This window comes from Pelobates fuscus, chromosome 9 (assembly GCF_036172605.1).
Source record: "Pelobates fuscus isolate aPelFus1 chromosome 9, aPelFus1.pri, whole genome shotgun sequence".
In the NCBI taxonomy this organism is placed as follows: domain Eukaryota; kingdom Metazoa; phylum Chordata; class Amphibia; order Anura; family Pelobatidae; genus Pelobates; species Pelobates fuscus.
The window spans coordinates 171,523,368-171,549,278 of NC_086325.1; the positions used below are offsets into that span (position 1 = coordinate 171,523,368).

Genomic DNA, 25,911 nt, shown 5'->3' on the forward strand with positions numbered 1-25,911 from the left:
ATCTTTGAGTTTTGCTCAGCCATGACCTGGTTCCAGATCCCCTGGAATGTGTCCATGGATATATAACCCCCATACTGGGCCACTTGCTGCCTCACCTTGGCCATAAAATCATCTTCAGCGTCAGAGCCTTCCATACTTGTCTGCTCCAAGTCGCTGGATACCTCTGCTGCCAGGGGCGCTGCACGAATGCTAACGTTGCCCTCAATTTGTAACTCCAAGGAATTGGTGTTCTGTAGCTGTCCTTCTGGCTGTGGGAACAATCCCGCAGCTTGTTGGTTCCTCTGCGTCGTTCGCAGCATGAGGTACGCCTGTACATCGTTGTAGACCCGGTCTGCCATCCGCTCCGCTCGGGCTGGTGAGAATAGAGCCATCCTGCTCCTATATTCCCTGGCAAACTCAGATTCCTCCTTCTCCCTCGGAGGTGCTGCAGCAGCTGCGACTCTGTCTCCTTCCATTTTCCTGATTTCCTTTGTAGATAGGGTCGCTGTACGGATACTAGCGTTGCCCTCAATTTGTAATCCAGAAATGGTGTTGTCTGTAGCTGTCCCTCTGGTTGTAGGAACGATCCCGCCGCTTGCCACCAATTGTAACGGACCGTTTCACTTACAAGAGGATAAAACCCAGTTTAGGCGATAATCCCCTTTCCAGATGCACAGGCAGCTACTGCAAACACCATTCTCCCGACTGGAACCACACGAACACTGGAACAGCTGAACAAGAAAAGCAGACATCGGCTTACACTCTTGGCAGTCAGCTTACAATCCCATTCCCCCAAAGACCGAGACGACACATCGCTTTGAGGGTTAAGCAAGAACTCTGGACTGGGACACCCAGTCTGGCTTTTATTACAACCAAGTACATACAGGACACTCCCAGGGGGAGGATGAATTTAACCAATCACATGGATGTACCTCCCACACATTTCCTCCCCTTAGATTAGCACTTAACATAATTATACCGTACACCCTTTTCCCCAATTCCTGGATGTACCCCAAAAACAGGGGGTACACCTTTAAATCCAGCATCGCTGGATAGCCCTCATTCAGGGGGGAAACATATCCAAAATTCAAGTCATTCGGATGAACAGTTCGGCAGATATGGGTTTCCAAAGATTTGACCGACCGCATGGGTAAAGTATCCGAAAACAGTTCCATGCATTTTGGCCCTGCGGTCGGTCACAAACAAGGGAATGAAAACAGACGAATTGCCTGTGTTATAGAGCCTGGAGAGGGTTTGAATGAATTCCCTTGTTTGTGGGGTTCTTTCTACCGAACGGCGGGTCATTCGGTAGTTTATATACGAATTCCTGGAAGTATGGAGGTCTCAGCGGTGTTTGCCTAGTCAAGTGTCCGATTTTAGTTCCAGACACTCGACGGCAAAACACCGCTGTTCGGTAGTTTAAGATGGCCGCCGCCACGTGTTCGTTTCCCGAATGGCGGCCACCCAGAGGACAAAGAATACATTACATGGATTGCCAATTACCTGTTTGCAACATTGTTACAAACTGTAATTGGAGGCACACTTATTCCTGGGTGGTCTGGTTGTTCGGTAGTTTCACTCAATATAATGAATGGAGTGATTCTACCGAACAATCAGTTGAATGCTGCATACATATCACCCAGGATAAACTTAACACATGAATACATATACAATATTACAGGCAGCACACTAGAACATGCTTCACAGTCTTAAAGGGACAGTAGTCCCAAAAGTCCCAATGTGTCCATAGATGCTGTTAAAAGGGCCAGTAGCAGCAATATACAGTACAATATGCCCAAATATAAATCTTTAACTGTACCAATTTTCCAGGGGCCATAGTCAGCAGGTAGGAGGCTAGCAGCCAGGCCTCTCCAGTTCACAGTGGCGAAGCTGGTTTCGCCACACTGCATTAATACCAGCCTCGACCTGCCATCTAATACTACATACTGCATTAATACCAGCCTCGACCTGCCATCTAATACTACATATAGTGTATTAATACCAACCTTGACCTGCCATCTAATACTACATACTGCATTAATACCAGCCTCGACCTGCCATCTAATACTACATACTGTATTAATACCAGCCTCGACCTGCCATCTAATACTACATACTGCATTAATACCAGCCTCGACCTGCCATCTAATACTACATACTGTATTAATACCAGCCTCGACCTGCCATCTAATACTACATACTGCATTAATACCAGCCTCGACCTGCCATCTAATACTACATACTGCATTAATACCAGCCTCGACCTGCCATCTAATACTACATACTGTATTAATACCAGCCTCGACCTGCCATCTAATACTACATACTGTATTAATACCAACCTCGACCTGCCATCTAATACTACATACTGTATTAATACCAACCTCGACCTGCCACCTAATACTACATACTGCATTAATACCAACCACCTAATACTACATACTGCATTAATACCAGCCTCGACCTGCCATCTAATACTACATACTGCATTAATACCAGCCTCGACCTGCCACCTAATACTACATATAGTGTATTAATACCAACCTTGACCTGCCATCTAATACTACATACTGCATTAATACCAGCCTCGACCTGCCACCTAATACTACATATAGTGTATTAATACCAACCTCGACCTGCCATCTAATACTACATACTGCATTAATACCAGCCTCGACCTGCCACCTAATACTACATATAGTGTATTAATACCAACCTTGACCTGCCATCTAATACTACATACTGCATTAATACCAACCTCGATCTGAAATCTAATACTACATACTGTATTAATACCAGCCTCGACCTGCCATCTAATACTACATACTGTATTAATATCAACCTCGACCTGCCATCTAATACTACATACTGTATTAATACCAGCCTCGACCTGCCATCTAATACTACATACTGTATTAATACCAACCTCGACCTGCCATCTAATACTACATACTGTATTAATACCAGCCTCGACCTGCCATCTAATACTACATACTGTATTAATACCAGCCTCGACCTGCCATCTAATACTACATACTGTATTAATACCAGCCTCGACCTGCCATCTAATACTACATTAATACCAACCATCTAATACTACATATTGCATTAATACCAGCCTCGACCTGCCATCTAATATTACATACTGCATTAATACCAACCTCGACCTGCCATCTAATACTACATACTGTATTAATACCAAACTCGACCTGCCACCTAATACTACATACTGTATTAATACCAAACTCGACCTGCCACCTAATACTACATACTGTATTAATACCAGCCTCGACCTGCCACCTAATACTACATACTGTATTAATACCAGCCTCGACCTGCCACCTAATACTACATACTGTATTAATACCAACCATCTAATACTACATACTGTATTAATACCAACCTCGACCTGCCACCTAATACTACATACTGTATTAATACCAACCATCTAATACTACATACTGTATTAATACCAGCCTCGACCTGCCATCTAATACTACATACTGTATTAATACCAACCTCGACCTGCCACCTAATACTACATACTGTATTAATACCAACCATCTAATACTACATACTGTATTAATACCAGCCACGACCTGCCATCTAATACTACATACTGCATTAATACCAGCCTCGACCTGCAATCTAATACTACATACTGTATTAATACCAACCTCGACCTGCCACCTAATACTACATACTGTATTAATACCAACCTCGACCTGCCACCTAATACTACATACTGTATTAATACCAACCATCTAATACTACATACTGTATTAATACCAGCCTCGACCTGCCATCTAATACTACATACTGCATTAATACCAGCCTCGACCTGCAATCTAATACTACATACTGTATTAATACCAACCTCGACCTGCCACCTAATACTACATACTGTATTAATACCAACCTCGACCTGCCATCTAATACTACATACTGCATTAAAACCAGCCTCGACCTGCAATCTAATACTACATACTGCATTAAAACCAGCCTCGACCTGCAATCTAATACTACATACTGCATTAAAACCAGCCTCGACCTGCCATCTAATACTACATACTGTATTAATACCAACCTCGACCTGCCATCTAATACTACATACTGTATTAATACCAGCCTCGACCTGCCACCTAATACTACATACTGTATTAATACCAACCTCGACCTGCCATCTAATACTACATACTGTATTAATACCAGCCTCGACCTGCCACCTAATACTACATACTGTATTAATACCAACCTTGACCTGCCATCTAATACTACATACTGTATTAATACCAACCTTGACCTGCCATCTAATACTACATACTGTATTAATACCAACCATCTAATACTACATACTGTATTAATACCAACCTCGACCTGCCACCTAATACTACATACTGTATTAATACCAGCCTCGACCTGCCACCTAATACTACATACTGTATTAATACCAACCATCTAATACTACATACTGTATTAATACCAGCCTCGACCTGCCATCTAATACTACATACTGTATTAATACCAACCTCGACCTGCCACCTAATACTACATACTGTATTAATACCAACCTCGACCTGCCATCTAATACTACATACTGTATTAATAGCACCTCGACCTGCCATCTAATACTACATACTGTATTAATACCAACCAATACTACATACTGTATTAATACCAGCCTCGACCTGCCACCTAATACTACATACTGTATTAATACCAGCCATCTAATACTACATACTGCATTAATACCAGCCTCGACCTGCAATCTAATACTACCTACTGTATTAATACCAACCTCGACCTGCCACCTAATTCTACATACTGCATTAATACCAGCCTCGACCTGCCATCTAATACTACATACTGCATTAATACCAGCCTCGACCTACAATCTAATACTACATACTGTATTAATACCAACCTCGACCTGCCATCTAATACTACATACTGTATTAATACCAACCATCTAATACTACATACTGTATTAATACCAGCCTCGACCTGCCACCTAATACTACATACTGTATTAATACCAACCTCGACCTGCCATCTAATACTACATACTGTATTAATACCAACCATCTAATACTACATACTGCATTAATACCAGCCATCTAATACTACATACTGTATTAATACCAGCCTCGACCTGCCACCTAATACTACATACTGTATTAATACCAGCCTCGACCTGCAATCTAATACTACATACTGTATTAATACCAACCTCGACCTGCCATCTAATACTACATACTGTATTAATACCAGCCTCGACCTGCCACCTAATACTACATACTGTATTAATACCAGCCTCGACCTGCAATCTAATACTACATACTGTATTAATACCAACCTCGACCTGCCATCTAATACTACATACTGTATTAATACCAACCTCGACCTGCAATCTAATACTACATACTGTATTAATACCAGCCTCGACCTGCCATCTAATACTACATACTGTATTAATACCAGCCTCGACCTGCCATCTAATACTACATACTGCTTTAATACCAACCTCGACCTGCCATCTAATACTACATACTGTATTAATACCAGCCTCGACCTGCCATCTAATACTACATACTGTATTAATACCAGCCTCGACCTGCCATCTAATACTACATACTGTATTAATACCAGCCTCGACCTGCCATCTAATACTACATACTGTATTAATACCAGCCTCGACCTGCCATCTAATACTACATACTGTATTAATACCAGCCTCGACCTGCCATCTAATACTACATACTGCTTTAATACCAACCTCGACCTGCCATCTAATACTACATACTGTATTAATACCAGCCTCGACCTGCCATCTAATACTACATACTGCTTTAATACCAACCTCGACCTGCCATCTAATACTACATACTGTATTAATACCAGCCTCGACCTGCCATCTAATACTACATACTGTATTAATACCAGCCTCGACCTGCCATCTAATACTACATACTGTATTAATACCAACCTCGACCTGCCACCTAATACTACATACTGTATTAATACCAGCCTCGACCTGCCATCTAATACTACATACTGTATTAATACACACCTCGACCTGCCATCTAATACTACATACTGTATTAATACCAACCATCTAATACTACATACTGCTTTAATACCAACCTCGACCTGCCATCTAATACTACATACTGTATTAATACCAGCCTCGACCTGCCACCTAATACTACATACTGTATTAATACCAACCATCTAATACTACATACTGCATTAATACCAGCCATCTAATACTACATACTGTATTAATACCAGCCTTGACCTGCCATCTAATACTACATACTGCATTAATACCAGCCTCGACCTGCCATCTAATACTACATACTGTATTAATACCAGCCTCGACCTGCCATCTTATACTACATACTGTATTAATACCAGCCTCGACCTGCCATCTAATACTACATACTGCATTAATACCAGCCTCGACCTGCCATCTAATACTACATACTGTATTAATACCAGCCTCGACCTGCCATCTAATACTACATACTGCATTAATACCAGCCTCGACCTGCCATCTAATACTACATACTGTATTAATACCAGCCTCGACCTGCCATCTAATACTACATACTGTATTAATACCAGCCTCGACATGCCATCTAATACTACATACTGTATTAATACCAGCCTCGACCTGCCATCTAATACTACATACTGTATTAATACCAGCCTCGACCTGCCATCTAATACTACATACTGTATTAATACCAGCCTCGACCTGCCATCTAATACTACATACTGTATTAATACCAGCCTCGACCTGCCATCTAATACTACATACTGCATTAATACCAGCCTCGACCTGCCATCTAATACTACATACTGCTTTAATACCAACCTCGACCTGCCATCTAATACTACATACTGTATTAATACCAGCCTCGACCTGCCATCTAATACTACATACTGTATTAATACCAGCCTCGACCTGCCATCTAATACTACATACTGTATTAATACCAGCCTCGACCTGCCATCTAATACTACATACTGCTTTAATACCAACCTCGACCTGCCATCTAATACTACATACTGTATTAATACCAACCTCGACCTGCCATCTAATACTACATACTGTATTAATGCCAGCCTCGACCTGCCATCTAATACTACATACTGCTTTAATACCAACCTCGACCTGCCATCTAATACTACATACTGTATTAATACCAACCTCGACCTGCCATCTACTACATACTGCATTAATACCAGCCTCGACCTGCCATCTAATACTAGATACTGCTTTAATACCAGCCTCGACCTGCCATCTAATACTACATACTGTATTAATACCAGCCTCGACCTGCCATCTAATACTACATACTGCTTTAATACCAACCTCGACCTGTCATCTAATACTACATACTGTATTAATACCAACCTCGACCTGCCATCTAATACTACATACTGTATTAATGCCAGCCTCGACCTGCCATCTAATACTACATACTGCTTTAATACCAACCTCGACCTGCCATCTAATACTACATACTGCATTAATACCAGCCTCGACCTGACACCTACTACTACATACTGTATTAATACCAACCATCTAATACTACATACTGTATTAATACCAACCTCGACCTGCCACCTAATACTACATACTGTATTAATACCAACCTCGACCTACCATCTAATACTACATACTGTATTAATACCAACCTCGACCTACCATCTAATACTACATACTGTATTAATACCAACCTCGACCTGCCACCTAATACTACATACTGTATTAATACCAACCTCGACCTGCCATCTAATACTACATACTGTATTAATACCAACCTCGACCTGCCATCTAATACTACATACTGTATTAATACCAACCTCGACCTGCCACCTAATACTACATACTGTATTAATACCAGCCTCGACCTGCCACCTAATACTACATACTGCATTAATACCAACCATCTAATACTACATACTGCATTAATACCAACCACCTAATACTACATACTGTATTAATACCAACCTCGACCTGCCATCTAATACTACATACTGTATTAATACCAGCCTCGACCTGCCATCTAATACTACATACTGTATTAATACCAACCATCTAATACTACATACTGTATTAATACCAACCTCGACCTGCCATCTAATACTACATACTGCATTAATACCAGCCTCGACCTGCCATCTAATACTACATACTGTATTAATACCAACCTCGACCTGCCATCTAATACTACATAGTGTATTAATACCAACCATCTAATACTACATACTGTATTAATACCAACCTCGACCTGCCATCTAATACTACATACTGTATTAATACCAACCTCGACCTGCCATCTAATACTACATACTGCATTAATACCAGCCTCGACCTGACACCTACTACTACATACTGTATTAATACCAACCATCTAATACTACATACTGTATTAATACCAACCTCGACCTGCCATCTAATACACCATACTGCATTAATACCAGCCTCGACCTGCCATCTAATACTACATACTGCTTTAATACCAACCTCGACCTGCCATCTAATACTACATACTGCTTTAATACCAACCTCGACCTGCCACCTCATACTACATACTGTATTAATACCAGCCTCGACCTGCCATCTAATACTACATACTGTATTAATACCAGCCTCGACCTGCCATCTAATACTACATACTGTATTAATACCAGCCTCGACCTGCCATCTAATACTACATACTGCTTTAATACCAACCTCGACCTGCCATCTAATACTACATACTGCTTTAATACCAACCTCGACCTGCCATCTAATACTACATACTGTATTAATACCAACCATCTAATACTACATACTGTATTAATACCAGCCTCGACCTGCCACCTAATACTACATACTGTATTAATACCAACCATCTAATACTACATACTGCATTAATACCAGCCTCGACCTGCCATCTAATACTACATACTGTATTAATACCAGCCTCGACCTGCCATCTAATACTACATACTGTATTAATACCAACCTCGACCTGCCATCTAATACTACATACTGTATTAATACCAACCATCTAATACTACATACTGCATTAATACCAGCCTCGACCTGCCACCTAATACTACATACTGTATTAATACCAGCCTCGACCTGCCATCTAATACTACATACTGTATTAATACCAACCATCTACTACATACTGTATTAATACCAACCTCGACCTGCCACCTAATACTACATACTGTATTAATAGCACCTCGACCTGCCACCTAATACTACATACTGTATTAATAGCACCTCGACCTGCCACCTAATACTACATACTGCATTAATACCAGCCTCGACCTGCCATCTAATACTACATACTGCATTAATACCAGCCTCGACCTGCCACCTAATACTACATACTGTATTAATACCAACCATCTAATACTACATACTGCATTAATACCAACCATCTAATACTACATACTGCATTAATACCAACCATCTAATACTACATACTGTATTAATACCAACCATCTAATACTACATACTGCATTAATACCAACCTCGACCTGCCATCTAATACTACATACTGCATTAATACCAGCCTCGACCTGCCATCTAATACTACATACTGTATTAATACCAGCCTCGACCTGCCACCGAATACTACATACTGTATTAATACCAGCCTCGACCTGCCACTTAATACTACATACTGCATTAATACCAACCTCGACCTGCCATCTAATACTACAGACTGCATTAATACCAACCTCGACCTGCAATCTAATACTACATACTGTATTAATACCAACCTCGACCTGCCATCTAATACTACATACTGTATTAATACCAACCTCGACCTGCCATCTAATACTACATACTGTATTAATACCAGCCTCGACCTGCCACCTAATACTACATACTGTATTAATACCAGCCTCGACCTGCCATCTAATACTACATACTGTATTAATACCAACCTCGACCTGCCATCTAATACTACATATTGTATTAATACCAACCTCGACCTGCCACCTAATACTACATACTGTATTAATACCAACCTCGACCTGCCATCTAATACTACATACTGTATTAATACCAACCTCGACCTGCCATCTAATACTACATACTGTATTAATACCAGCCTCGACCTGCCACCTAATACTACATACTGTATTAATACCAGCCTCGACCTGCCATCTAATACTACATACTGTATTAATACCAGCCTCGACCTGCCATCTAATACTACATACTGCATTAATACCAGCCTCGACCTGCCATCTAATACTACATACTGCATTAATACCAGCCTCGACCTGCCATCTAATACTACATACTGTATTAATACCAGCCTCGACCTGCCATCTAATACTACATACTGTATTAATACCAGCCTCGACCTGCCATCTAATACTACATACTGTATTAATACCAACCTCGACCTGCCATCTAATACTACATACTGTATTAATACCAACCTCGACCTGCCATCTAATACTACATACTGCATTAATACCAGCCTCGACCTGCCACCGAATACTACATACTGTATTAATACCAGCCTCGACCTGCCATCTAATACTACATACTGTATTAATACCAACCTCGACCTGCCACCTAATACTGCATACTGTATTAATACCAACCTCGACCTGCCATCTAATACTACATACTGTATTAATACCAGCCTCGACCTGCCATCTAATACTACATACTGTATTAATACCAGCCTCGACCTGCCACCTAATACTACATACTGCATTAATACCAACCACCTAATACTACATACTGCATTAATACCAGCCTCGACCTGCCATCTAATACTACATACTGCATTAATACCAACCTCGACCTGCCATCTAATACTACATACTGTATTAATACCAACCTCGACCTGCCATCTAATACTACATACTGTATTAATACCAGCCTCGACCTGCCACCTAATACTACATACTGCATTAATACCAACCTCGACCTGCCATCTAATACTACATACTGCATTAATACCAACCTCGACCTGCCATCTAATACTACATACTGCATTAATACCAACCTCGACCTGCCATCTAATACTACATACTGTATTAATACCAACCACCCAATACTACATACTGCATTAATACCAACCACCTAATACTACATACTGCATTAATACCAGCCTCGACCTGCCATCTAATACTACATACTGCATTAATACCAACCTCGACCTGCCATCTAATACTACATACTGTATTAATACCAGCCTCGACCTGCCATCTAATACTACATACTGCATTAATACCAACCTCGACCTGCCATCTAATACTACATACTGCATTAATACCAACCTCGACCTGCCATCTAATACTACGTACTGTATTAATACCAGCCTCGACCTGCCATCTAATACTACATACTGTATTAATACCAACCTCGACCTGCCATCTAATACTACATACTGTATTAATACCAACCTCGACCTGCCATCTAATACTACATACTGTATTAATACCAGCCTCGACCTGCCATCTAATACTACATACTGTATTAATACCAGCCTCGACCTGCCACCTAATACTACATACTGTATTAATACCAGCCTCGACCTGCCATCTAATACTACATACTGTATTAATACCAGCCTCGACCTGCCATCTAATACTACATACTGTATTAATACCAGCCTCGACCTGCCATCTAATACTACATACTGTATTAATACCAGCCTCGACCTGCCACCTAATACTACATACTGTATTAATACCAGCCTCGACCTGCCATCTAATACTACATACTGTATTAATACCAGCCTCGACCTGCCATCTAATACTACATACTGTATTAATACCAGCCTCGACCTGCCATCTAATACTACATACTGTATTAATACCAACCTCGACCTGCCATCTAATACTACATACTGCATTAATACCAGCCTCGACCTGCCATCTAATACTACATACTGCATTAATACCAACCTCGACCTGCCATCTAATACTACATACTGTATTAATACCAACCATCTAATACTACATACTGTATTAATACCAACCTCGACCTGCCACCTAATACTACATACTGCATTAATACCAGCCTCGACCTGCCATCTAATACTACATACTGTATTAATACCAACCTCGACCTGCCATCTAATACTACATACTGTATTAATACCAACCTCGACCTGCCATCTAATACTACATACTGTATTAATACCAACCTCGACCTGCCACCTAATACTACATACTGTATTAATACCAACCACGACCTGCCACCTAATACTACATACTGTATTAATACCAGCCTCGACCTGCCACCTAATACTACATACTGTATTAATACCAGCCTCGACCTGCCACCTAATACTACATACTGTATTAATACCAGCCTCGACCTGCCATCTAATACTACATACTGTATTAATACCAGCCTCGACCTGCCATCTAATACTACATACTGTATTAATACCAGCCTCGACCTGCCATCTAATACTACATACTGTATTAATACCAGCCTCGACCTGCCATCTAATACTACATACTGTATTAATACCAGCCTCGACCTGCCACCTAATACTACATACTGTATTAATACCAGCCTCGACCTGCCATCTAATACTACATACTGTATTAATACCAGCCTCGACCTGCCATCTAATACTACATACTGTATTAATACCAGCCTCGACCTGCCATCTAATACTACATACTGTATTAATACCAACCTCGACCTGCCATCTAATACTACATACTGTATTAATACCAGCCTCGACCTGCCTCCTAATACTACATACTGCATTAATACCAACCTCGACCTGCCATCTAATACTACATACTGTATTAATACCAGCCTCGACCTGCCTCCTAATACTACATACTGCATTAATACCAACCTCGACCTGCCATCTAATACTACATACTGCATTAATACCAACCTCGACCTGCCATCTAATACTACATACTGCATTAATACCAACCTCGACCTGCCATCTAATACTACATACTGTATTAATACCAGCCTCGACCTGCCATCTAATACTACATACTGTATTAATACCAGCCTCGACCTGCCATCTAATACTACATACTGTATTAATACCAGCCTCGACCTGCCATCTAATACTACATACTGTATTAATACCAACCTCGACCTGCCATCTAATACTACATACTGTATTAATACCAACCTCGACCTGCCACCTAATACTACATACTGTATTAATACCAACCTCGACCTGCCACCTAATACTACATACTGTATTAATACCAGCCTCGACCTGCCATCTAATACTACATACTGTATTAATACCAGCCTCGACCTGCCATCTAATACTACATACTGTATTAATACCAACCTCGACCTGCCATCTAATACTACATACTGTATTAATACCAACCTCGACCTGCCACCTAATACTACATACTGCATTAATACCAACCTCGACCTGCCATCTAATACTACATACTGTATTAATACCAGCCTCGACCTGCCTCCTAATACTACATACTGCATTAATAGCACCTCGACCTGCTGGTATCTCATGAACTGTTAACAGATGCCGGCACTATATCGATGTAGTAGAAAGGGTTACGAAATAATTGCAAGCAGGAAATGGGTGATGTGTTTTTCTTTTTATCCACCTTACAGCTTGTTACTCAATATCCAAACACACATTGACTCATTGAAGCCACATATTCAGCTCATGTGATGGGGAGGCTCGGCCCCTGAAAGCTCACAGTTAGTGAATGTGTCCCAAACAACCCACTAATGTACACCTCATATTCCACTGACAGGTAACCCTAAACTTACCGAGTCCCTACTGACAGGGAACCAGGTAACCCTAAACTTACCGAGTCCCCACTGACAGGGAACCAGGTAACCCTAAACTTACCGAGTCCCCACTGACAGGGAACCAGGTAACCCTCAACTCACCGAGTCCCCACTGACAGGGAACCAGGTAACCCTCAACTCACCGAGTCCCCACTGACAGGGAACCAGGTAACCCTGAACTCACCGAGTCCCCACTGACAGGGAACCAGGTAACCCTGAACTCACCGAGTCCCCACTGACAGGGAACCAGGTAACCCTGAACTCACCGAGTCCCCACTGACAGGGAACCAGGTAACCCTGAACTCACCGAGTCCCCACTGACAGGGAACCAGGTAACCCTGAACTCACCGAGTCCCCACTGACAGGGAACCAGGTAACCCTGAACTCACCGAGTCCCCACTGACAGGGAACCAGGTAACCCTGAACTCACCGAGTCCCCTCTGACAGGGAACCAGGTAACCCTGAACTCACCGAGTCCCCTCTGACAGGGAACCAGGTAACCCTGAACTCACCGAGTCCCCACTGACAGGGAACCAGGTAACCCTGAACTCACCGAGTCCCCTCTGACAGGGAACCAGGTAACCCTGAACTCACCGAGTCCCCTCTGACAGGGAACCAGGTATCCCTCAACTCACCGAGTCCCCACTGACAGGGAACCAGGTAACCCTAAACTCACCGAGTCCCCACTGACAGGGAACCAGGTAACCCTAAACTCACCGAGTCCCCACTGACAGGGAACCAGGTAACCCTAAACTCACCGAGTCCCCACTGACAGGGAACCAGGTAACCCTGAACTCACCGAGTCCCCACTGACAGGGAACCAGGTAACCCTGAACTCACCGAGTCCCCACTGACAGGGAACCAGGTAACCCTGAACTCACCGAGTCCCCACTGACAGGGAACCAGGTAACCCTGAACTCACCGAGTCCCCACTGACAGGGAACCAGGTAACCCTGAACTCACCGAGTCCCCACTGACAGGGAACCAGGTAACCCTGAACTCACCGAGTCCCCACTGACAGGGAACCAGGTAACCCTGAACTCACCGAGTCCCCACTGACAGGGAACCAGGTAACCCTGAACTCACCGAGTCCCCACTGACAGGGAACCAGGTAACCCTGAACTCACCGAGTCCCCACTGACAGGGAACCAGGTAACCCTGAACTCACCGAGTCCCCACTGACAGGGAACCAAGTAACCCTGAACTCACCGAGTCCCCACTGACAGGGAACCAGGTAACCCTGAACTCACCGAGTCCCCACTGACAGGGAACCAGGTAACCCTCAACTCACCGAGTCCCCACTGACAGGGAACCAGGTAACCCTGAACTCACCGAGTCCCCACTGACAGGGAACCAGGTAACCCTGAACTCACCGAGTCCCTACTGACTGGGAACCAGGTAACCCTGAACTCACTGAGTCCCCACTGACAGGGAACCAGGTAACCCTGAACTCACCGAGTCCCCACTGACAGGGAACCAGGTAACCCTCAACTCACCGAGTCCCCTCTGACAGGGAACCAGGTAACCCTGAACTCACCGAGTCCCCACTGACAGGGAACCAGGTAACCCTGAACTCACCGAGTCCCCACTGACAGGGAACCAGGTAACCCTGAACTCACCGAGTCCCCACTGACTGGGAACCAGGTAACCCTGAACTCACTGAGTCCCCACTGACAGGGAACCAGGTAACCCTGAACTCACCGAGTCCCCACTGACAGGGAACCAGGTAACCCTGAACTCACTGAGTCCCCACTGACTGGGAACCAGGTAACCCTCAACTCACCGAGTCCCCACTGACAGGGAACCAGGTAACCCTGAACTCACCGAGTCCCCACTGACAGGGAACCAGGTAACCCTGAACTCACCGAGTCCCCTCTGACAGGGAACCAGGTAACCCTGAACTCACTGAGTCCCCACTGACAGGGAACCAGGTAACCCTGAACTCACCGAGTCCCCTCTGACTGGGAACCAGGTAACCCTGAACTCACCGAGTCCCCACTGACAGGGAACCAGGTAACCCTGAACTCACTGAGTCCCCACTGACTGGGAACCTGGATCCAATCTTGGTCATTTTAAACTCATTCCGCCACACAGACAGATACCCAGCACACACACACACACACAGATTCCCAGCACACAGACACACACATAACCCCAGCACACACACAGACAGACCCCCAGCACACACACAGACAGACCCCCAGCACGCACATACACAGACAGACAGACAGACCCCCCCAGCACACACACACACACACAGACAGACAGACAGACAGAACCCCCCCAGCACACACACAGACAGACCCCCAGCACGCACACACACACAGACAGACAGACAGACAGACAGACCCCCAGCACACAGAAAGAACCCCCCAGCTCTCACCTCTCTGGCTGCAGGTAGCACTCTGTATACTCTGAGCTGAGATAGGATCTTCCTGCAGGCTGAACCATCTCACCGCAGGAGGGGGAGGGGGACCTGAAACTGGCAGAGCAAACCATTCTCTACACAGGTTGTGCTCAGCTCCTCCCCCACCAACCTGTCTGCGGTTTTGGTACATTCCGACTTCAAGCTACTGGATTCCCAAAAATTCCAGGAATGAACCCTTAACCCCTTCCCTGCCAGAATCCTGGAGCTCATCCCTTAACCCCTTCCCTGCCAGAATCCTGGAGCTCATCCCTTAACCCCTTCCCTGCCAGAATCCTGGAGCTCATCCCTTAACCCCTTCCCTGCCAGAATCCTGGATCATCCCTTAACCCCTTCCCTGCCAGAATCCTGGATCATCCCTTAACCCCTTCCCTGCCAGAATCCTGGAGCTCATCCCTTAACCCCTTCCCTGCCAGAATCCTGGATCATCCCTTAACCCCTTCCCTGCCAGAACCCTGGATCTCATCCCTTAACCCCTTCCCTGCCAGAATCCTGGATCATCCCTTAACCCCTTCCCTGCCAGAATCCTGGATCATCCCTTAACCCCTTCCCTGCCAGAATCCTGGATCTCATCCCTTAACCCCTTCCCTGCCAGAATCCTGGATCTCATCCCTTAACCCCTTCCCTGCCAGAATCCTGGATCTCATCCCTTAACCCCTTCCCTGCCAGAATCCTGGATCATCCCTTAACCCCTTCCCTGCCAGAACCCTGGATCTCATCCCTTAACCCCTTCCCTGCCAGAATCCTGGATCATCCCTTAACCCCTTCCCTGCCAGAATCCTGGATCATCCCTTAACCCCTTCCCTGCCAGAACCCTGGATCTCATCCCTTAACCCCTTCCCTGCCAGAATCCTGGATCATCCCTTAACCCCTTCCCTGCCAGAATCCTGGATCATCCCTTAACCCCTTCCCTGCCAGAATCCTGGATCTCATCCCTTAACCCCTTCCCTGCCAGAATCCTGGAGCTCATCCCTTAACCCCTTCCCTGCCAGAATCCTGGATCATCCCTTAACCCCTTCCCTGCCAGAATCCTGGATCATCCCTTAACCCCTTCCCTGCCAGAATCCTGGATCTCATCCCTTAACCCCTTCCCTGCCAGAATCCTGGAGCTCATCCCTTAACCCCTTCCCTGCCAGAATCCTGGAGCTCATCCCTTAACCCCTTCCCTGCCAGAATCCTGGATCATCCCTTAACCCCTTCCCTGCCAGAACCCTGGATCTCATCCCTTAACCCCTTCCCTGCCAGAATCCTGGATCATCCCTTAACCCCTTCCCTGCCAGAATCCTGGATCTCATCCCTTAACCCCTTCCCTGCCAGAATCCTGGAGCTCATCCCTTAACCCCTTCCCTGCCAGAATCCTGGAGCTCATCCCTTAACCCCTTCCCTGCCAGAATCCTGGATCATCCCTTAACCCCTTCCCTGCCAGAATCCTGGATCTCATCCCTTAACCCCTTCCCTGCCAGAATCCTGGAGCTCATCCCTTAACCCCTTCCCTGCCAGAATCCTGGAGCTCATCCCTTAACCCCTTCCCTGCCAGAATCCTGGATCATCCCTTAACCCCTTCCCTGCCAGAATCCTGGAGCTCATCCCTTAACCCCTTCCCTGCCAGAATCCTGGAGCTCATCCCTTAACCCCTTCCCTGCCAGAATCCTGGATCATCCCTTAACCCCTTCCCTGCCAGAACCCCGGATCTCATCCCTTAACCCCTTCCCTGCCACAATCCTGGATCTCATCCCTTAACCCCTTCCCTGCCAGAACCCTGGATCTCATCCCTTAACCCCTTCCCTGCCAGAATCCTGGATCACCCCTTAACCCCTTCCCTGCCAGAATCCCGGATCTCATCCCTTAACCCCTTCCCTGCCAGAATCCTGGATCTCATCCCTTAACCCCTTCCCTGCCAGAATCCTGGAGCTCATCCCTTAACCCCTTCCCTGCCAGAATCCTGGATCATCCCTTAACCCCTTCCCTGTCAGAATCCTGGATCTCATCCCTTAACCCCTTCCCTGCCAGAATCCTGGAGCTCATCCCTTAACCCCTTCCCTGCCAGAATCCTGGAGCTCATCCCTTAACCCCTTCCCTGCCAGAATCCTGGAGCTCATCCCTTAACCCCTTCCCTGCCAGAATCCTGGATCATCCCTTAACCCCTTCCCTGCCAGAACCCTGGATCTCATCCCTTAACCCCTTCCCTGCCAGAATCCTGGATCATCCCTTAACCCCTTCCCTGCCAGAATCCTGGATCATCCCTTAACCCCTTCCCTGCCAGAATCCTGGATCTCATCCCTTAACCCCTTCCCTGCCAGAATCCTGGAGCTCATCCCTTAACCCCTTCCCTGCCAGAATCCTGGAGCTCATCCCTTAACCCCTTCCCTGCCAGAATCCTGGATCATCCCTTAACCCCTTCCCTGCCAGAACCCTGGATCTCATCCCTTAACCCCTTCCCTGCCAGAATCCTGGATCATCCCTTAACCCCTTCCCTGCCAGAATCCTGGATCTCATCCCTTAACCCCTTCCCTGCCAGAATCCTGGATCTCATCCCTTAACCCCTTCCCTGCCAGAATCCTGGATCTCATCCCTTAACCCCTTCCCTGCCAGAATCCTGGAGCTCATCCCTTAACCCCTTCCCTGCCAGAATCCTGGATCATCCCTTAACCCCTTCCCTGTCAGAATCCTGGATCTCATCCCTTAACCCCTTCCCTGCCAGAATCCTGGATCTCATCCCTTAACCCCTTCCCTGCCAGAATCCTGGAGCTCATCCCTTAACCCCTTCCCTGACAGAATCCTGGATCTCGTCCCTTAACCCCTTCCCTGCCAGAATCCTGGATCATTCCTTAACCCCTTCCCTGCCAGAATCCTGGATCATCCCTTAACCCCTTCCCTGCCAGAATCCTGGAACTCATCCCTTAACCCCTTCCCTGTCAAAATCCTGGATCTCATCTCTTAACCCCTTCCCTGCCAGAATCCTGGATCTCATCCCTTAACCCCTTCCCTGCCAGAATCCTGGAGCTCATCCCTTAACCCCTTCCCTGCCAGAATCCTTGATCATCCCTTAACCCCTTCCCTGTCAGAATCCTGGATCTCATCCCTTAACCCCGTCCCTGCCAGAATCCTGGATCATCCCTTAACCCCTTCCCTGCCAGAATCCTGGATCTCATCCCTTAACCCCTTCCCTGCCAGAATCCTGGAGCTCATCCCTTAACCCCTTCCCTGCCAGAATCCTGGAGCTCATCCCTTAACCCCTTCCCTGCCAGAATCCTGGATCATCCCTTAACCCCTTCCCTGCCAGAACCCTGGATCTCATCCCTTAACCCCTTCCCTGTCAGAATCCTGGATCATCCCTTAACCCCTTCCCTGCCAGAATCCTGGATCTCATCCCTTAACCCCTTCCCTGCCAGAATCCTGGATCTCATCCCTTAACCCCTTCCCTGCCAGAATCCTGGATCTCATCCCTTAACCCCTTCCCTGCCAGAATCCTGGAGCTCATCCCTTAACCCCTTCCCTGCCAGAATCCTGGATCATCCCTTAACCCCTTCCCTGTCAGAATCCTGGATCTCATCCCTTAACCCCTTCCCTGCCAGAATCCTGGATCTCATCCCTTAACCCCTTCCCTGCCAGAATCCTGGAGCTCATCCCTTAACCCCTTCCCTGCCAGAATCCTGGATCTCGTCCCTTAACCCCTTCCCTGCCAGAATCCTGGATCATTCCTTAACCCCTTCCCTGCCAGAATCCTGGATCATCCCTTAACCCCTTCCCTGCCAGAATCCTGGAACTCATCCCTTAACCCCTTCCCTGTCAAAATCCTGGATCTCATCTCTTAACCCCTTCCCTGCCAGAATCCTGGATCTCATCCCTTAACCCCTTCCCTGCCAGAATCCTGGAGCTCATCCCTTAACCCCTTCCCTGCCAGAATCCTGGATCATCCCTTAACCCCTTCCCTGTCAGAATCCTGGATCTCATCCCTTAACCCCGTCCCTGCCAGAATCCTGGATCATCCCTTAACCCCTTCCCTGCCAGAATCCTGGATCTCATCCCTTAACCCCTTCCCTGCCAGAATCCTGGATCATCCCTTAACCCCTTCCCTGCCAGAATCCTGGATCATCCCTTAACCCCTTCCCTGCCAGAATCCTGGATCTCATCCCTTAACCCCTTCCCTGCCAGAATCCTGGATCTCATCCCTTAACCCCTTCCCTGCCAGAATCCTGGATCATCCCTTAACCCCTTCTCTGCCAGAATCCTGGATCATCCCTTAACCCCTTCCCTGCCAGAATCCTGGATCATCCCTTAACCCCTTCCCTGCAAGAATCCTGGATCTCATCCCTTAACCCCTTCCCTGCCAGAATCCTGGATCTCATCCCTTAACCCCTTCCCTGCCAGAATCCTGGATCTCATCCCTTAACCCCTTCCCTGCCAGAATCCTGGATCATCCCTTAACCCCTTCTCTGCCAGAATCCTGGATCATCCCTTAACCCCTTCCCTGCCAGAATCCTGGATCATCCCTTAATCCCTTCCCTGCCAGAATCCTGGATCTCATCCCTTAATCCCTTCCCTGCCAGAATCCTGGATCTCATCCCTTAACCCCTTCCCTGCCAGAATCCTGGATCATCCCTTAACCCCTTCCCTGCCAGAATCCTGGATCTCATCCCTTAACCCCTTCCCTGCCAGAATCCTGGATCTCATCCCTTAACCCCTTCCCTGCCAGAATCCCGGATCATCCCTTAACCCCCTCCCTGCCAGAATCCTGGATCATCCCTTAACCCCTTCCCTGCCAGAATCCTGGAGCTCATCCCTTAACCCCTTCCCTGACAGAATCCTGGATCATCCCTTAACCCCTTCCCTGCCAGAATCCTGGATCTCATCGCTTAACCCCTTCCCTGCCAGAATCCTGGATCTCATCCCTTAACCCCTTCCCTGCCAGAATCCTGGAGCTCATCCCTTAACCCCTTCCCTGCCAGAATCCTGGAGCTCATCCCTTAACCCCTTCCCTGCCAGAATCCTGGATCATCCCTTAACCCCTTCCCTGCCAGAATCCTGGATCATCCCTTAACCCCTTCCCTGCCAGAATCCTGGAGCTCATCCCTTAACCCCTTCCCTGACAGAATCCTGGATCATCCCTTAACCCCTTCCCTGCCAGAATCCTGGAACTCATCCCTTAACCCCTTCCCTGTCAGAATCCTGGATCTCATCTCTTAACCCCTTCCCTGCCAGAATCCTGGATCTCATCCCTTAACCCCTTCCCTGCCAGAATCCTGGAGCTCATCCCTTAACCCCTTCCCTGCCAGAATCCTGGATCATCCCTTAACCCCTTCCCTGTCAGAATCCTGGATCTCATCCCTTAACCCCGTCCCTGCCAGAATCCTGGATCATCCCTTAACCCCTTCCCTGCCAGAATCCTGGATCTCATCCCTTAACCCCTTCCCTGCCAGAATCCTGGATCATCCCTTAACCCCTTCCCTGCCAGAATCCTGGATCATCCCTTAACCCCTTCCCTGCCAGAATCCTGGATCTCATCCCTTAACCCCTTCCCTGCCAGAATTGTGGATCTCATCCCTTAACCCCTTCCCTGCCAGAATCCTGGATCTCATCACTTAAACCTCACCTACCAGAATCCTGCATCATCCCTTAACCCCTTCCCTGCCAGAATCCTGGATCATCCCTTAACCCCTTCCCTGCCAGAATCCTGTATCTCATCACTTAAACCTCACCTGCCAGAATCCTGCATCATCCCTTAACCCCTTCACCAATATGTTGTTCACCCAGATCGGGGCTATCAGGGGATGTAACTTTTGTGGGGAGTTTGTATATTTTAAATGTTTTTGTTTTTTTTAATAAAAATGTGTGTTTTTGTGTCTGGAGATAATTGAGTTTAGTTGGCCTAGTTTGTATGGGAGTGTCCTGGATCTGAGAGCCAATGTGATTGTGTATTTGTTTTTACTGTCGTTTACTCTCAGGTGCAGGTGGGAGTGCCCATTGCATGGGGCCTGTTATAAAAGGCCAAGTGTGGTCCCATTAAAATCAGTTCACTTCACCCTCAACAAGCAGCCCCATCTTGTGATTGTAGGAAACAGCGATGGCTATAATCACTAGTTCTTCTAAGAGCTACACAGCTATACCTGCTAGACTTTCCAGAGTAGGAGAGGTCCACCCACTGGAAGCTGGGTCCTGGACTTGGGTGGAGGACAGCGAGACCCCAGCCATGCTGTGGTGGCTAAGGGGCTACGGTAATTATGGTGTCCGGTGCGGTACTTATAGTACTCCAGGCTACTAGGAAGCAGCGATTGGCGGAGGCACCCAGTCGGGGTGCTAGGCGGTCAGTCACATCTGGTGGCAGCGGTGGGATGGCTTCCTAAGGAGTTGACCTGTCTACAGCGGTATGGAACCAGCTAGTCCCTGGACAGCCTTTGCATATGAGGAGTAGTTTTGCTGGAGGCTGCAGCACCACTTGGCCCAACAGGATGGGCCTGTATCAGAGGAGGACATACTAGACTACAGAGATGTGACTAGCAGTGGCGTACACACAACCCATGGGGCCCCGGTGCGAAAACTGATCCGTGGGCCCCCCCCCGCGCGCTTGCGGTGGGCACCTGGTCAGAGGGGTTACAGGGCTGCGACCCCTGTATGTACGCCAGTGCATGCAGATAGACATACACTTAAAGGACCACTACGGACACCCAGATCACATCAGCTCAATGAAGTGGTCTGGGTGCCAGGTCTCTCTAGTTTTAACCCTGCAGCTGAAAACATAGCAGTTTCAGAAAAACTGCTATGTTTCACTGAGGGTTAATCCAGCCTCTAGTGGCTGTCTCATTGACAGCCGCTAGAGGAGCTAAAATCACAGTGAGAAGACGCTGAACGTCCATAGGAAAGCATTGAGTAATGCTTTCCTATGGGCGGTTTGCATGCGCATTCGGAGCTGAGTGGCGGAGAGATCCCCAGCGCCAAGGGTGTCCGGCGCTGGAGAAAGGTAAGTGCTTAAGACATACACACTCTCATGAACAGACGCATACACACTAGCTAACAGACACACACACACACTCAGTGACAGACATACACACTAGCTAACAGACACACACAGTAACATACTCACTGACACAGACACACTAACACACACACTCACTAACACACACACACACACACTCACTAACACTCACACACACTTTTTTTTTTTTTATTTAAATGTAATCCCCCCCAGCCTCCCTACCTTTAGAAGTGCTGAGGGGATTCCCTGGGGTCCAGTGGTGGTGCTGCTGCTGGGCGGGTTATCTGGCTGGCGGGCGGGCGTGCGAGGGAGCACTTTCCCCTGGGTGCTCCCTCGCGCGCCGCGTACTGATACCCTCGCGCGCCCGCCAGCCCGGTGATACCACGGCCAGCCTCTGGGGGCCCTGAGGTGGCCGGCTCCTGGGCCCCCCAGGGGAAGAGGCTGGCCACAGTGGGTACATACTGGGTCGCAGGGCGGCCGGGCCCCCTGGTGGGCCGGGCCCGGTCGCAGCCGCGACCCTGGTATGTACGCCACTGGTGACTAGAAAGGAGCTTTGGGACGAGGCCCTGGAAGGTGTACAGCGTTGGCGTGGTGAGAGTCTCCCCAGTGAGGAGCAGAGGCTACAGGTACGAGTGGCGCTGCGGATATCTCTCCTGGGAGAGCAGCCCCTGGATGAGTGGGGTGACGGAGCTCGAGCACCTGGTATGGAAAGAACTGTGGCTCCACAACCCATACCAGGCGCTATGGTGGTACACTATTCAGTATGTTCCCTGGATGCCTGAGCATGACAGGCCGAGGGCAAGGATTACGATGGCCCTGGCCTGTCATGGGAGGCCTTTGCCGAACCGGAGTTCGGGAGTGCTGGAGGGTCCCGATTTTGGGGCATACACGACTATAGGGAAGCCCAGCTGGATCTTCCTATAGCTGGCGACCTAGGGCCAGACCTGATCCATCTGGCCACCATGGAATGGGAGCTGGCGCAGAATTACAAACACCTGCTCAGCTCAATTTGGCCCCAATATACCCTGCAGGAGAGCTGGGTGGCAGACCCAGAGCTAAAACCCTACAGCTGGGTAGACCCCCAGTTGGCAGGTGGAGATGGGACCGAGATCTCTCCACTGGCCCTATAAGGATGCTGGGAAGCTGGCCCAGATCCCCAACTACAGCCGGAGTTACCGGGAGTAAGGACAGTCGGTCCTACTCCCCAGCGGCAGCTTACCTTACAGGGAGAGGAGACAACCGGTCCCTCTCCCCAGCGGCAGCCAGATATACCAGAAGAGGAGACAGCTGGTCCCTCTTCCCAATTGCAGAGAGACCTAATAGACTGGTCCTGTGAGGAACCCCTACCGTCAAGTGGAGATGGGACGAGGTTTCTCCACCAGCCCTACAGGGATGCTGGGCAACCGGCCCAGATCCCCAACAGCTCCAGAAGGAATGCCAAGGGGAGCTGGTGAGTGATCCCTCCTCCCCGGAGCAGATGCCCAACTGAGTCCTGTGGATAGTGGATGGGACAGCAATCTCCACTAACCTCCATCCAGCAGAAGAGCTGGCACCCGGGCAGAAAGCAGTTGGCCTCTGCCCTCCCCTTTCCCTTTGTCCAGGGTCTGAATACAAACAGGCCCCCCCAGAGGAAGAGCTGGTATCAGGGCATAGCGCCGCTGACCTCTGTCCTACCTGTCCCCTTGTTCTAGGGTAAGACTATGCACTGGTCCCTCCAGCAGAAGAGCTGGCATCCAGGCAGAGAGCAGCTGGCCTCTGCCCTCCCCTCTCCTGTTGTTCAGGGCCTGAATACCCGCAGGCCACCCTAGCAGAAATGCTGGCTACAGAGCAGAGCGCCGCTGGCCTCTGCCCCCTAAGCCTAGGCTGCACCAAGGCTGGGAGCAAAGGAGCTACACATGGTGACGTTCTCCCACACATCAACCTGGGACAGACAGGACAGAACCTGGCACCGGAGACTACCCGATTAACGAATGGTTTTTGGGTGGGTTGCCGGACTAACTCAGGTACCTACCGGCAGCAGGTCAAGTACCTGGTTAGTCTTCCCTTGGGGGGGGGGGGGGAGAAATGTGGTGAACAGAACCTCGCCACAGCCTTTTAGAGGGGCCTGGTTACCAGCCTCCTGCCAAAAGACTATGGGCCAGGTCAGCTACTGTAAAGACCCATATTTTATTCCCCCTGGTTCGGCACTTTCCATAGAACCGAACGCTACCTCCAAGGCGGCCATTTGCATGGACCAAAACCACGAATAGACTTCAGGGGGACTTAGCCGCGAATGCCATGGAACTATTTTCGGCATGAAACCGTTTTTGGGCATGAGACCATGTGTGCGGTCGGCCAAAACTATGACTTCCAGGAAATTCCTGAACCCCTGAATCGATCTGGTTGATTTTTGAATATGTTGGTCACCCTGATTTATCAGGGGATGTAACGTTTTTGGGGTTTCATGTATTTTTAAGGTACTTTTGGGGTGTTTGGGGAAAAAGTGTGTTTTTCTATGTTTGAAGAGAATTGGATTTGATTAGTACAGTTCCTGATCCATCCTATAGAATGTAAGCTCGATCGAGCAGGGTCCTCTTCAACCTATCGTTCCTGTAAGTTTATTTGTAATTGTCCTATTTATAGTTAAATCCCCTCTCATAATATTGTAAAGCGCTACGGAATCTGTTGGCGCTATATAAATGGCAATAATAATAATAATAATTTATCTCCCCGGTACAGGGGAGGGATTAT

General features: G+C 47.4%; 1 protein-coding gene across 4 annotated transcripts in view; it reads right to left on the reverse strand.

The window, feature by feature from the left end:
- CCDC120 (coiled-coil domain containing 120) overlaps positions 1-16,254 on the reverse strand; it is a 41,451-nt gene extending 25,197 nt beyond the window's left edge. For all 4 annotated transcript variants that reach the window (XM_063433169.1, XM_063433168.1, XM_063433167.1 and 1 more), the window contains exon 1: positions 16,167-16,254. The gene's annotated coding sequence lies outside the window, so the exon portion shown is untranslated. The remainder of the gene's footprint in view (positions 1-16,166) is intronic.
- Between the last annotated feature and the right edge of the window lie 9,657 nt (positions 16,255-25,911).